Source organism: Acomys minous, assembly GCF_964271855.1.
Source record: "Acomys minous genome assembly, chromosome: 20".
Lineage (NCBI taxonomy): Eukaryota > Metazoa > Chordata > Mammalia > Rodentia > Muridae > Acomys > Acomys minous.
In genome coordinates, this window is record NC_140502.1 from 23,988,438 (window position 1) to 24,003,692 (window position 15,255).

General features: G+C 45.9%; 1 long non-coding RNA gene across 1 annotated transcript; it reads right to left on the bottom strand.

Annotated features, from left to right (window-relative positions):
* Positions 1-7,455: 7,455 nt before the first annotated feature.
* Positions 7,456-13,836, bottom strand: LOC311591029. The gene is made up of 3 exons (XR_014777013.1): positions 13,754-13,836; positions 10,992-11,143; positions 7,456-8,131 (listed from the first exon to the last, which is right to left on the bottom strand). It is a non-coding gene; the product is annotated as an uncharacterized lncRNA (long non-coding RNA).
* Between the last annotated feature and the right edge of the window lie 1,419 nt (positions 13,837-15,255).

The window sequence follows — 15,255 nt, forward strand, 5'->3', positions numbered from 1 at the left end:
CAAGACTGATTATAGTCCAGAATCCTTCATCGCGCACTGGCTTTCCTGTTCACGGAGGAGACAAGAACATTTTCATTCGTTTTTGTTTTTGTTTTTGATCTGTACAAAGGGTGTTTATTTATAAATAATACAGTAGGCAGCATTCTATCCTTAAATGCTATTTCCTCAAAACATGAGTTTCTTTTTGTTGGGTTGGATTATTAAAGAAAATTTTGAAATGCTGAGTTTAGGTCTGGAGAGATGGCTCAGAGGTTAAGATCACTGGCTGCCCTTCCAGAGGTCCTGAGTTCAGTTCCCAGCAACTACAAGGTGGCTCACAACCATCAATAAAGTGATCTGGTGCCCTCTTCTGGCCGGCATGTGTACATGCAGGCAGAGCACTGTATACTTAATAAAGGAATTCTTTTTTTTTTTTTAAGTTGTGAACATTTAAAAATTTTTAAATAAATTTAAAAAATAAAAAATGCTGAGTGTTATGATAGCACACTACTTTAATCTCAGGAAATTGAGTTCCAGGACAGCCAAGGCTACAAACAGAGACCATGCCTCAGGGGGAAAAAGAGAGAGAAAAAAGGAAAGAAAGTAAAAAAATGAATTTAAGAGGTTCATAACACAGTGAACCCAGAAAAACCACTCTTAAGCCAAAAAAAAATCTGTTTTTCAAGGTGAAGTCAATACCTAGGACTCCAGGTGTTACTTCATACAGCGAAATCAGGAGCCTCTAAACTACAACTCACCTGAGTCCCAAGAAGAGTTAAAACAAAATTACAAAAAAAAAAAAAAAAAGGCATGGTGGTGTGGGCCTGTAATCCCAATATTGTCCAGGTGGAGGTAGCAGAACCAGTTTGAGGCCAGCTTCACCAACACTGAATGTTTGAAGCCAGGCTGCTACATGCTCCCCTGTTTCTAAAGTAACCCTGACAGCCAGGCCCTGCAGGGCTCACTTCTAACGCCAGCACTTGAGAGACAGATGCAGAGGAATCTCTGTGTATTCCAAGCAGGATTGGTCTACATACAGAGTTCCAGGACAGACAGCCACACATGAGACTCTATTTTATTTATTTTATTTTATTTTTATTTTTTGGTTTTTTGAGACAGAGTTTCTCTGTGTAGCCCTGGCTGTCCTGGACTCACTTTGTAGACCAGGCTGGCCTTGAATTCACAGTGATCCACCTGCCTCTGCCTCCCGAGTGCTGGGATTAAAGGCGTGCGCCACCACGCCCAACTGAGACTCTATTTTAAAAAAAAACACACACAAATATACATACGTACGTACATATGTACACACAAGCAGGCACATATGTATTTATCCACATATCCATGTATCCTGACAGGTGCCCAGATAATATATATTTCCAGAATCTGAAATCTGGTTTCACACAGTCCTCTAGTCAGTTGGCAGGGCGGTGTGACACGCATGGTTAATGCCAGCACTCAGGAAGCAGAAGCAGGCTTCTGTGTACATATGTATGTACATATGTATATTTGTGTGTGTAGGCCAGACTGGTCTACAGAGGATGTTCCAGGACACTCAGGGCTACATAGAGACTCTGTCCCGAGCCGGGCGTGGCGGGGCACACCTTTAATCCCAGCACTTGGAGGCAGAGGCAGGCGGATTTATGTCACTTCAAACTCAGCCTGGTCTACAAAGTGAGGCCAGGATAGATTACAAAGAGAAACGCTGTCTCAAAAAACACAGAGGAGGGAGAGAGAGAGAAACAGAGACAGAGACAGAGACAAAGACAGAAAGACAGAGACAGAGACAGAGACAGAGACAGAGAGATTCTGTCTCACCCACATCGAAAAAGAGAAAGAGAACAAAAGAGGGGGGAGGATGAGGGAGAGACTGAAAGAGGAGACAAGTGATGGTGACACATGGGTTTTTGTTGTTGTCGTTTTGGTTTGGTTTTGTTTTTTCCTCTTTTGGTTGTTCAGAGACAGGGTTTCTCTGTAGACCAATCTGGCCTCAAACTCAAGAGATTTGCCTGCTTCTGTCTCCCAAATGCTGGGATTAAAGGCGTGTGTCACTACCACCTGGCTAAATATATTTTTAAGGGTACATTGAATATCTCATGGGACTGTAGAGATGGCTCTGTGGCTAAGAGCCCTGGCTGCTCTTACAGATGACCTCAGTACTGTCCCCAGCTCCCACAGGAACCTGTTCACAACATTTAGCTCCAAGGGCCCCAGTATAGATCGTGTTCTGCTCTTGGAAACGAGTCCTGTGTGGTTCCCAGCACCGAAGACTTCTGACTCAGAGACCCCTTACACCCTTCTGGTCTCCAGGAACACTTGAAATCCAACCCCCTGCCCCCCCCACACACATTAAAATGTCCAAATACAATTAATTTTGTTAAATAAAATAGAGGGAACTGGGGAGTGTCCCAATGTGGGAGGGTCCTCAGAACCTCTATACACAAGGATACAGTGTGTGGATCCATGTGTGGCCCAAGCACTTCTAGACATGAGAGGTGGAGGCCGAAGAACTGACAACTCTCAGGCTGGCTATCCTGATGGACACAGCAGCAAACCAGACACCGTTTCTCAAACAGGTAGAAGCCAAAGACTGACACTCACAGCTCTACACACACATAAAACACACACACACACACACACACACACACACACACACATACACACATTCTGTCGAAGATTTTTTTTTTTCAGTTAAAACATAATAAAGAGAAGGTATCTACAAAGTGAGTTCCAGGATAGCCACGGCTACATACAGAGACCATGCCTCATGGGGGGAAAGTAAGAAAAAAAGAAAAGGAAAGAAAAAAAAATGAATTTAGGCAGCTCATGACATGGTGAACCCCCTCCCCCCAAAAAAAACCTCTTAGCCAAAAAATTCTGTTTTTCCACGAGAAATCAATACCTAGGACTCCAGGTGTTACTTCATACAGTGGAAGTGGGAGCCACTAAAATACAGCTCACCTGAGCCCCAACAAGAGTTAAAACAAAGTTACAAACGAGGCACAGTGGTGTCAGCCTGGAATCCCAACATCTTGCATGTGGAGGTAGCAGGACAGGTTTGAGGCCAGCGTCACCAACACTGAATGTTTGAAGCCAGCCTGCTGCGTGCTCCCCTGTTTCTAAGTAACCCTGACAGCCAGGCCCTGCAGGGCTCACTTCCTGTTTTGTTTGTTTGTTTTGGTTTGGTTTTTTTGAGATAGGGTCTCTCTGTGTAGTGCTGGCTGTCGTGGACTCACTTTGTAGACCAGGCTGGCCTCGAACTCACTTCTAATGCCAGCACTTGAGAGGCAGATGCAGAGAAACGTCCGTATATTCCAAGCAGAATTGGTCCACATACAGAGTTCCAGGACAGACAGCCGTACATGAGACTCTATTTTAAAAAAAAATCATAAGCATACATACATACATACACACACACACACACAGTGAGAGAGAGAGAGAGAGAGAGACAGAGACAGAGACAGAGACAGAGACAGAGACATAGACAGAGACACAGAGACACAGAGAGAGACAGAGAGAGAGAGAAATTTATCCACATATCAAGTAGATGGACAGGTGCCCAGATAATATATATTTCCTGAATCTGAAATCTGGTTTCCCACAGTCCTGTCTCCCAGGAACTCAGCCACAGGCACAGGAAGATGCAGGAACTGCCTCTGCAGCCTTGAACACAGCCATGGGAGGACCCTTTGGTACAGATTCTGGCAATGGCAACTAATATCCCAACCAGAAATGATGGTGGAATTCAGAACGCTTCCCCCACAGCCTGTGGACACAGGGCAGCGGTTACTGAGATGGGGAGGCAATCTAGTGGGCACAGCCACAGGGTCCCCAAGAGAACTTTTACTTGGGAAAACTGAAGCCCGTGATGATTCACCTCAGCCTCTGGCAGCTCCACCAGCGGCTACTTTCTATGTGTGTCTGAGTCTCTGTGTTTCCTGTGTTCTGGTGCCCACAGAGGGCACGGGATCCCCTGGGATTGAAATTACAAGCAACCGTGAGCCACCATGTGGATGCTGGGATCCAAACCAGGGTCTTCTTACAGAGCTGCAGGCTCTACACACATGTCACCGTAAACAACAGGTTTGGTTTGTTTGCTAGGGCTTTTTTTTTTTTTAAGCAGACGGTCTTTCTGTGTAATTCTAGATGTCCTAAAATTGGCTCTGTAGACCAGGCTGGCCTCAGCCTCACAGAAGTCCCCCTGACTCTTCCTCCTGAGTGATGGCATTAAAGGCTTCCACCACCATCACCTGACAAGTGTTAGGCTTCCTGAAACAGGGTCTCACTACACAGCCCTCCAAATGGCAACTGCAAATCGCCAGTCCTTGTCCTGAGGCTGAAGTCACTGTGACTTTGAGGAACAGCAGAGCCTTGAAAGTAGATCTCAAACAAGCCCAGAACTAAAGAAAGAAAGGCCATCTCCTGAGAAACTGCTTTTCCCCTGAAGGAAATACACCTTGCTAAACTGATGAATCATATAAACACTTAAGTGCACACACACACACACACACACACACACACACACACACACACACACACTGAAAACTTTAAAACTAGTATGTTGATACCCAGAGGGTGGGTTTCCACCCTTGAGCTCAGGCTGCCCAATGTGTCTGTGTTAAATCCCAGCCTCACCTCTATTTAGTGTCTAGAGACAGTGGCAGAGCCTAGTGTGTTGTGCTGGGACTCTTAACAAAAGAATGTTTATATATTTATTTTGTGTTTATGAATGCTGTAATTGCATGGATATCTGCATCCCAGAAGAGGTCCTAAGACCCTATTATAGATGTGTGTGTGTGTGTGTGTGTGTGTGTGTGTGTGTGTGTGTACACGAGTGCATATATAAGCCATCTATGTAACAAGGTGTATTTCCTTGAGGGGAAAAGCCGTTTCTCAGGACATGGTCTTTCTTGCTTTAGTGCTGCACTAGTTCAGGATCTGCCTTCAAGGCTCTGCTCAGGGGCAGAGGATTCTCCTAGAGCCCACACTGACAGCCTGGGGGCGTGGCTCAGTGGGAGAGCACCTCCCTAGACTCCCCCAGTGAGGGGGAAGGGACATGGCTCAGTGGGGAGCCCCTTCCTAGACTCCCCTGTGAGGAGTTGGGGTTGTGGCTCAGTGATAGGGCCCTGTGAGGGGCTGGGGTTATATCTCCACAATAGCATACCCAGCCTAGTATGCTGGAGACTCTCCACTTTAGCCTCAGCAGAGGAGAAGTTAATAGAAGGCTGGGATTAAAGGCTGTGCCATCATGTCCTGCAAACCCATGGATTTTAGAATAAAACCTTGATAAACTCTGCAGCTGAGGGTAATACATGTTCCAGAGTTTCAGCTTTCCACGAGTGCTAATGACGGTGATGCTGAGGCCCCTTACCTGCCACAGGTGGTTGGCAGATTTGGATTCTATGTGGAGGATAAAGTTTTGTTTAGGGAAACCTTGTTAACCTATTAGCATGTCTGTGCCAGGTCCACTTTTTTTTTTCTTTCCCTATATCACACTACAGCAGGTGACTATCTGTGATACAGTTAAGAGAGCTTGAAAAAGATGTGCAGTGGTGGTACACAACTTTAATCCCAGCACTCAGAGGCAGAGGCAGGCGGATCGCTGTGAGTTCGAGGCCAGCCTGGTCTACAAGGTGAGTCCAGGACACCCAAGGCTACACAGACATGCACCAGGGACCATCACTGCTGCTTATGTTCAGAGTTATGGACCTCATGGGATATACAGCGTGGTTTGTGAGTCCTTTATAGTGACAGCACTGTCCTCTTACATGTCATTCTAGAATGAACAAATGCATGGTTTTATTCTAAAGGGGATAGGAAGTTTTTTTGGACTAATACTGACACTGCAAAGATCATGTTAATTCTTCATTTTTGCCTTTTACTTAAGTGACTTTATAACATGGATCTTTAAAGCAGTTAAGTCTTTGATAGCCGGTCGTGGTGGTGCACGCCTTTAATCCCAGCACTCGGGAGGCAGGGGCAGGCGGATCGCTGTGAGTTCGAGGCCAGCCGGGTCTACAGAGCGAGTCTAGGAGAGCCAAGGCTACACAGAGAAACCCTGTCTCGAAAAACCAAAAAAAAAGAAAAAAAAAAGCAATTAAGTCTTTGGAAGCATGTCACCAGGATGTCAGCATTGTTTGCAAATGCTTTATTTAGGGTTACTATATACATGTACACATCTAAATATAAGCATGTAGATTTACATTTTGTCTTGGAAATTTGTATTTTAATAAACTCTACCCATAGTAATGGGAAACAAAAGAAAAGTCTAAGTTTGGGGCCAGTTGTCCCATCTCATACTGTGACATAGCAGCCCTGTGCATACTTTTTTGAATTTAGTGGTTGTTTCAGCATATAGCTGGTCCCTTTCCAGAAACAGCTGACAGGCATCTTGTATCCAGACAGACCTGAGCTGCAACTGCTGTCAAGTTTCCATTCTCTATCAGGAAGAGTTTTGTTCCTTCCTCCATTTTGCCTGCCTGTGCCTTAGTGCTCCATCCCTTGGCTTTCTCTCCCGTCTCCCTGATCTTCTGTAGAGAAAGCATGGAAAACCATGATCACCATTACCCACCATGCAACCTGGTCCATGACAGCAACCAAAACAAAATCAGAGAAAGTCCAAGTGTCCTTTGCCATGGCTCCATGGAGAGAGACCATAGCAGTCTCTATTTTTTAATTTAGATGGCAAATTTCATCCCCCATCTCTACTTGTAAGTTTTCTGGCCTCTTGGTTCCAGTTTCTAACCATGCCGCCTCTGGAGCCACCATTGCTCTGTAAGAGTCAAGCCAGAAGCAGCAGCCAAGCTGGGTGTGTTAAGTCCTTTCCCTTTATCTCCCATGTGCCCACAGGAAGCTGCCTTTGTCTGTGGGTGAGAAGAAGAGTCTCTCTTTTGTTTGTTTGTTTGGTTTTGGTTTTTGGTTTTTCAAGACAGGGTTTCTCTGTGTAGCCTTGACTGTCCTGGACTCACTTTGTTAGACCAGGCTGGCCTCGAACTCACAGCGATCCACCTGCCTCTGCCTCCTGAGTGCTGGGATTAAAGGCGTGCGCCACCATGCCCGGCGAAGAAGAGTCTCTCTTAAAGAGACGTGTGGGAGACAGTTTTTCATTCAGACGTAGTTCGGTTTTCAGCTTCCGTTCTTTGGATAAGAGACTGCCTTTCACTCAAGTCTTCTCAAATCAAGCCCCATGTTTAACCACTTTTTTATTACTATTAATAATGAATATTCAGTCATATGTTTAATAAAACCTCCTTTACTGTTAATCAATAATATCCTCCAGATAATTACACATTAAGGCAATGAGTCATTAAAAGTTAAGCACAGAGCTGAACATGATAATTAACCTATTATCCCACTATCAGTTACTCTCCCTCCCATCCAAGGTCCCAGGCACGTGCTTTCTTCTCTTCTGTGGATTCTGTCCATCCTCTTCCTCTCCTGCACCTTCTCCTAAAGGTGCTGGGCTCTCACGCTCTTCCCCTAGCTTGTGTAGGTCTCCTCTCCTTGTCTTAGTCTGCTTGGATGATGCTCTTCTCTGTGGTTTGGCTCGGAACAATGTTCCTCTCCCTGGCTTAGGCTGGCTGGCTGATGCTACTGTCTCTGCTGCAGCCCGGCTGGATGAAGCATCCATAACTTGCATGGCCTGGTTGGATGGTGCTCTTCTCTGTGGTCTGGCTTCTTTGAATAATGTTCCTCTCTGTGTCTTAGGCTGGGTGGAGGATGCTGTTCTCTCTGGTGCAGCCAAGCTGGATGATGCATCCATAACTGGCATAGTCTGGTTGGATGATGTTCCTCTCATTAGCTTGGCCTGTTTGGATGATGTCTCCATCACTGACATGGACTGTTTGGATGATGACTCCATCAGTGGCATGGCCTGGTTGGATGATGCATCCATCACTGGCATGGCCTGGTTGGGTGATGCATCCATCACTGGCATGGCCTGGTTGGGTGATGCATCCATCACTGGCATGGCCTGGTTGGATGATGCAGGCATCGGTGTCATGGCCTGGTTGGATGAGGCACCCATCATTGGCATGGTCTGGGAGGAGGGTGCTCCTCTCATTTGCGTGGCCTCCTTGAATATTCTCAGAAATGAACTCCTCTGATTTTCTGTCATATTTGTCATCACTAGGTCTCGATAACACTTAAACCATTCCTGAGAGAAAGGATAGTTTTCATCTTTTTAAGAAATGATTCATCAAGCTAGGCGGTGGTGGCAGATGCCTTTAATCCTAGCACTTGGGAGGCAGAGGCAGGTGGATTGTTGTGAGTTTGAGGCCAGACTGGTCTACAAAGCGAGTCCAGGACAGTCAAGGCTACACAGAGAAACCCTGTCGTGAGAACCACCACCCCCAAAAAAAAGGAAAGAAAAAGAAATGATTCATCATTTCTAAGGAGCTTTAATTTATATACTTAATATATATAATAAATTTTTATATGGTTTTGTTTTTGCTTTTGTTTTGTTTTGTGTTTTTTTCTTATTTTTGGTTTTTCTAGACAGAGTCTCTCTGTGTGGCCTTGGCTGTCCTGGACTCACTTTGTAGACCAGGCTGGCCCCCAAACTCAGAGCGATCTGCCTGCCTCTGCCTCCCTGTTTTTGATTTTTGAGACAGGGTTTCTCTGTGTAAACCTGTCTGTTCTGGAAATCACTATGTAGACGAAGCTGGCCTCTAACACAAAGTTGTGTCTGCCTCTGCCTACCAAGGGCTAATGTATAACACGGATGCTGTCACACAGATATTTTTTCATTGTTATTTTTAGTTGCACTTCGGTGCACCTGGTTGCAGTGCCTATAGAGAGGAGAAGGGGACATTAGGGCACCTCTAGCTGGATATACAGGTGGCTCTGAGCCACCAGGCCAGTGCTGGGGAATTGAACTCTTGCCGTCACAGGAACAGTCATGGCCCTTAACCACTGAACCACCTCCCCAGCCCCAGACATTTATCTTTCACTCAGTTTTTGAGACAGGGCCAGTATAGTCTGTGCTAGGGATAGAACCCAGGACTTTTTGAAAGTCAAGGCCATCAACTAACACCATTACCTTTATTTAGCCAAAGAGTTGGATAATAAAGTGATGAGTCCAGAGGAGAAATGTCCCATCCTCAGGTGAGAAAGCAGGGTACTAATCTCTCACAGATATTTAATATGCTCCTTCAGCCTCCCTGTCCTTGGTCCCTGAGGTAGATGATTTGAGACTCTGTCGGTGGCTGGAGCAGACAGGGTGCTCCCACCCTAGATCACAAGACAGTAAGAAAAGATGGCTCTGGACTGTCAAGGACAATATTCTGAGCCCTGTGTGGTGGCCTACTCCAGTAGCCCAGTTCATGGGAAATAGAGGCAGAAGAGGCAGGAGTTCAGGGCCATCCTCAGCTATGCAAGTGTGAGGCTAGCCCAGGCTAAATATGACTCTGTCCCAAATAAAAGGAAACAATAGAAAATAAATAAATAGTAAAAATAAAAAAGCAACCTACTCCCACGTGCTTTGTTTTATCAATACAACACAGGAGAAGACAGGAACCAGCTCCTCTAAGAAAGGGCCCTAGCCAGTCCATAGTGGGGCATGCCTTTAAATCCTGGATTCAGGAGGCAGAGGCAGGTAGATCCCTGAGTTCAAGGCCAGACTGGTCTACAGAGTGAGTTCCAAGGCCGTCAGGGATAGAAAAACACAGTGTGCAGGGAACAGAACAAGAAAGAATAAAAAGAAGGGAAGGAAGGAAAGAAGGAAAGAGGAAGAGAGAGAGAGAGGGAAACAAAGATTCCCACTGAGCCCTGTTGGCCTCAAGTCAGGCTTGCCTTCACACTGCACAGCTGGTATGTGTAACCCTCTAGGGAGTCTCCGTGTGTCTGAATAAAGTTGGTGGGTAAGCAAATAAACAACTCAGGAGCTAGAGAAATGGGTCAGAGGTTGGGAGCACTGTGTGCTCCTCCAGAGGTCCTGAGTTCGATTCCCAGCAACCACATGGTGGCTCACAACCATCTACAATGAGATCTGGCGCCCTCTTCTTGCCTGCGGGTGTACATGCAGGCAGAGCACTGTATACATAATAAATAACCACATCTTTAAAAAAAGAAAAGAAAAGACAAAGCTCATTCCTCTCTAGCATCCATTCCTGGACAACGCCACGGTCAACAAACAGGAATTATTTGATTTTAAAAAGTGCAGCCACTTGTACTACTATCACTTAGGAGACAAATGCACAAGCCAGCCTGACCTACATAGCAAGTTCCAGGCCATCCAAGGCTGCACAGTGAGACCCCACATCCGTAATACAGTCATATCAATGCAGCATTGACAGTGAAACATGGGCATATGCCTGTAACGCAGCACTTTGGGAGGTGACAGCAGGAATACCCTGAGATCAAGCCAGGCCTTAGAGCCGGGTGACGTTGGCACATGCTTTTAATCCCAGCCATTGTGAGGCAGAGGCAGGCACATTTCTGTGGGTTCCAGGCCAGCCTAGACTACAGAGTGAGTTCTAGGACAGCCAGGCTGCACAGAGAATCCCAACCTCAAAAAACAAATAAATAAAAGGCTAGCCTTAGATCTGTGAGATGCTCGCTCATGAAATAAAAAGGGGATGGAACTGGAGAGATGGCTTAGTGGTTAAGAGCACTTGCTGATCTTGCAGAGGATCCAGGTTCCATTCCCAGCACCCACCACCTGTACCTCGGCTTCCATGGGATAGGACAGCCCCTTCTAGCCTCACTGGGCACCAGGCATGCACATGGTGCACAGATAGAGAAAGCATGCACACATACACATGAAAAATGTACATTTTTTTTTTTTAGTTTTTTGAGACAGGGTCTCTCTGTGTAGCCTTGGCTGTCGTGGAGCCTGTACATCTGACTGGCCTCGAACTCACAGCGATCCACCTGCCTCTGCCTTCCGAGTGCTGGATAAAAGGCATGTGCCACCACGCCTGGCTAAATTTACAACTTTACATGACTAGAAGAAAGCAAAGCCCACAGGAGGCCCTGGGCTAGCTGACTACCCTGAGACACACCCAGGCACCAACCTCCACTACCATGTCCTTTAGCTGGAGTCTTGAGGCCAGTTGCTGGATTTCCTGTAGGTCTGGGAACATGGTCCTGTAGAAGGCATCTTGCAGTGCCAAGTGTTGCTCAAGACTGATTATAGTCCAGAATCCTTCATCGCGCACTGGCTTTCCTGTTCACGGAGGAGACAAGAACATTTTCCTTCGTTTTTGTTTTTGTTTTTGATCTGTACAAAGGGTGTTTATTTATAAATAATACAGTAGGCAGCATTCTATCCTCAAATGCTATTTCCTCAAAACATGAGTTCCTTTTTGTTGGGTTGGATTATTAAAGAAAAATTTAAAATGCTGAGTTTAGGTCTGGAGAGATGGCTCAGAGGTTAAGATCATTGGCTGCCCTTCCAGAGGTCCTGGGTTCAGTTCCCAGCAACTACAAGGTGGCTCACAACCATCAATAAAGTGATCTGGTGCCCTCTTCTGGCAGCATGTGTACATGCAGGCAGAGCACTGTATACTTAATAAAGGAAATCTTTTTTTTTTTAAGTTGTGAACATTTAAAAATTTTTAAATAAATTTAAAAAATAAAAAATGCTGAGTGTTATGATAGCACACTACTTTAATCTCAGGAAATTGAGTTCCAGGACAGCCAAGGCTACAAACAGAGACCATGCCTCAGGGGGAAAAAGAAAGAGAAAAAAGGAAAGAAAGTAAAAAAATGAATTTAAGAGGTTCATAACACAGTGAACCCAGAAAAACCACTCTTAAGCCAAAAAAAAAATCTGTTTTTCAAGGTGAAGTCAATACCTAGGACTCCAGGAGTTACTTCATACAGTGAAATCAGGAGCCTCTAAACTACAACTCACCTGAGCCCCAAGAAGAGTTAAAACAAAATTACAAAAAAAAAAAAAAAAAAAAAAAAAGGCATGGTGGTGTGGGCCTGTAATCCCAATATCGTCCAGGTGGAGGTAGCAGAACCAGTTTGAGGCCAGCTTCACCAACACTGAATGTTTGAAGCCAGCCTGCTGCATGCTCCCATTTCTAAAGTAACCCTGACAGCCAGGCCCTGCAGGGCACACTTCTAACGCCAGCACTTGAGAGGCAGACGCAGAGGAATCTCTGTGTATTCCAAGCAGGATTGGTCTACATACAGAGTTCCAGGACAGACAGCCACACATGAGACTCTATTTTATTTATTTTATTTTATTTTTATTTTTTGGTTTTTCGAGACAGAGTTTCTCTGTGTAGCCTTGGCTGTCCTGGACTCGCTTTGTAGACCAGGCTGGCCTTGAATTCACAGTGATCCACCTGCCTCTGCCTCCCGAGTGCTGGGATTAAAGGCATGTGCCACCACGCCCAACTGAGACTCTATTTAAAAAAAACACATAAATATACATACATACATACATATGTACACACAAGCAGGCACATATATATTTATCCACATATCCACGTATCTGGACAGGTGCCCAGATAATATATATTTCCAGAATCTGAAATCTGGTTTCACACAGTCCTCTAGTCAGTTGGCAGGGCGTTGTGACACGCATGGTTAATGCCAGCACTCAGGAAGCAGAAGCAGGCTTCTGTGTACATATGTATGTACATATGTATATTTGTGTGTGTAGGCCAGACTGGTCTACAGAGGATGTTCCAGGACACTCAGGGCTACATAGAGACTCTGTCCCGAGCCGGGCGTGGCGGGGCACACCTTTAATCCCAGCACTTGGAGGCAGAGGCAGGCGGATTTATGTCACTTCAAACTCAGCCTGGTCTACAAAGTGAGGCCAGGATAGATTACAAAGAGAAACGCTGTCTCAAAAAACACAGAGGAGGGAGAGAGAGACAGAGACAGAGAGAGAGAGAGAGAGAGAGAGACAGAGACAGAGACAGAGAGACAGAGAGACAGAGACAAAGACAGAAAGACAGAGACAAAGACAGAGAGACAGACAGAGAGATTCTGTCTCACCCACATCAAAAAAGAGAAAAAGAACAAAAGGGGGGGATGAGAGAGAGACTGAAAGAGGAGACAAGTGATGGTGACACATGGTTTTTTGTTGTTGTTGTTGTTTTGGTTTGGTTTTGTTTTTCCTCTTTTGGTTGTTCAGAGACAGGGTTTCTCTGTAGACCAATCTGGCCTCAAACTCAAGAGATTTGCCTGCTTCTGTCTCCCAAGTGCTGGGATTAAAGGCGTGTGTCACTACCACCTGGCTAAATATATTTTTAAGGGTACATTGAATATCTCATGGGACTGTAGAGATGGCTCTGTGGCTAAGAGCCCTGCTGCTCTTACAGATGACCTCAGTGCTGTCCCCAGCTCCCACAGGAACCTGTTCACAACGTTTAGCTCCAAGGGCCCCAGTATAGATCGTGTTCTGCTCTTGGAAACGAGTACTGTGTGGTTCTCAGGACCCACGACTCCTGCCTCGGGGACCCCTCACCCTCTTCTGGTCTCCGGGAAGACGCCATATCCCACTCTCACAGACACAAACTGGTATTAATTATAATATTGAGCAGATGGTATTAATTATAATATGGAGCAGAGGGCTGGAGCACGGCTCAGCCGCGGACTCCTCCTTACACAGGCCACACCATGGGCTCTAGACTCAGTAGGAAAAAGAAGCAGCGTGTGACAGCACACTACCAGAAGTTGTGCAGGGTAGGGAGAAAGAAATCTGTGGCCCCCATGGGACCTAGCTTGGGGCCCCAGGAGAAGTTGGACACCTCCCATCTTTGTCACAGCCACAGCCGTCTGCACCCCAAGCCTGGCTCTGCGCTTTACTCACGGGGCATCCGTGTGTCCCTCCCTGGGGTTTGCTCCTGGATGGGTCGTATGCTCCGGATCCTCAGAGACCGTGAGCTCCTCCTTGCAGGACTTGGCCATTTATAGTGTCTCCATCCTCAGGCCACTCCACACCCCGCCCTAATCCAGGAGGAGAAATCTATTCCATTGCAAACAATACAGAACCAGTTTTGGCTTGGTGGGTTTTATTGCGATTGGTTTTTCTTTGTTTTGTTATTGTTGTTTTGTTCTGTTTGTCAAGACAAGGTTTCTCCGTGTAGCCTTCACTGTTCTGGACTTGCTTGGTAGAGCAGGCTGGTTTCAAACTCACAGAGCTTGTTTTTATGGTTTTTTGTTGTTTTGTTTTGTTCCAGACAGAGTTTTTCTGTCTCTTGGCTGGTCTTGAAGTCACTTTGCAGACCTTGCTGGCCTTTAACTCAAAGAGATCCATCTGCCTCTACCTCCTTAGGGCTGGGATAAAAGGCAGCCAGTTCTAATTCTAGGCTGAATTGGGGTTTTATCTAAATTTCAGTAATTCTGGAAGTAGAGCTCACTGCTTTAGAGCTTGTTTCCCACCCAGGCACCAGGCATGCATGTGGTGGTGCCCACCTTTAATCCCAGCAGAGGCAGGTGGATTTATGGGAGTTCAAGGCCAGCCTGGTCTACAAACCGAGTTCAGGACAGATTACACAGAGAAACCCTGTCTCGGGGAAAAAACAAAAACAAAAACAAAAGAACTAAAAAAGGAGAAAGAGAGAGAGACTCTGTCTCACCCACATCAAAAAGGAGAAAGAAGGAACAAAGGAAAGAAAGAAGAGTGGGAGGGAGAATGTGAGAGAGAGAGGAGACAAAGGGTGGTGACACGTGTCTTTTTGTTGTTGTTGTTGTTTCTCTGTGTCCTGGACTCACTTTGTAGACCAATCTGGCCTCAACCTCAGAGATTTGTCTGCTTCTGTCTCCCAAGTGCTGGGATTAAAGGCGTGTGCCACCACCACCTGGCTAAATATATTTTTAAGGGTACATTGAATATCTCATGGGACTGTAGAGATGGCTCTGTGGCTAAGAGCCCTGCTGCTCTTACAGATGACCTCAGTGCTGTCCCCAGCTCCCACATGAGCCTGTTCACAACATTTAGCTCTAAGGGCCCCAGTATAGATCGTGTTCTGCTCTTGGAAACGAGTCCTGTGTGGTTTCCAGCACCCATGACTTCTGACTCAGAGAACCCTTACACTCTTCTGGTCTTCAAGAACACAGGAAATCCAACCCCCTGCCCCCCCCCCACACATTAAAATGTCCAAATACAATTAATTTTGTTAAATAAAATAGAGGGAACTTGGGAATGTCACAATGTGGGAGGGTCCTCAGAACCTATATACACATGGATACAGTATGTGGATCCATGTGTGGCCCAAGCACTTCTAGACATGAGAGGTGGAGGCCGAAGAACTGACAACTCTCAGGCTGGCTATCCTGATGTCCACAGCAGCAAACCAGACACCGTTTCTC